Below are 740 nucleotides of genomic sequence, written 5' to 3' on the forward strand. Positions count from 1 at the left end.
AAGTCTCATCTACATAATTTTATATAATCTAAACCATTAACATAATAAATCCATCAAGCTCTTAGTCACCTATAAAATTATTAGTATCTTGTGAATGAAATATTTATAAGGGTTTATATATCTAATAAACACATATTATATGTATGTATATCTCATTTTTAATTCATCATCATCATCATAATAATAATAATAAGGAAAAACGAAGAAGAAAGCAAATGGGTATAATTGTGCAGAAGATAAAAAATTAAAAGCATGAATTAATAATCACAAGGTGGAACCTGAAAACCAATCTGATATAGCTAGCTATGAACACAAGGACGAAGGAAGAGATCATGCCCTTGATTTTTCACAGTTTTCTTGAACTATACACATAAATACATACATACAGTTCAAGAAAGCTGTGGAAGATCATGAACAAGATCTTTCAAAGAATTGATGATGAGAAATTTTGGTTTCGGAAGAGAGAGAGAGAGAGAAACAGAGAGAAGGAAGCGAAGATATATATACACGCTGAAAGTGAAGTGATGAGGGTACTAATGTACTATACAACTCTATGGTGTAACGTTATAATTAATTTAACCAACCCTCATCATCATATAACAGTACTTTAATTTTGATTACTTTCTATTAAGAAAAATTATTAGGGATCAGAAAATTTTTGAATTTTTTTTATTATTTTATCAGTAATAAAAATATTAAATTATTTTTAATAAATAAATTTTATTAATTTATGTGTATTA

The sequence above is a fragment of the Arachis ipaensis genome, chromosome B08 (genome assembly GCF_000816755.2).
Source record: "Arachis ipaensis cultivar K30076 chromosome B08, Araip1.1, whole genome shotgun sequence".
Taxonomy (NCBI): Eukaryota; Viridiplantae; Streptophyta; class Magnoliopsida; order Fabales; family Fabaceae; genus Arachis; species Arachis ipaensis.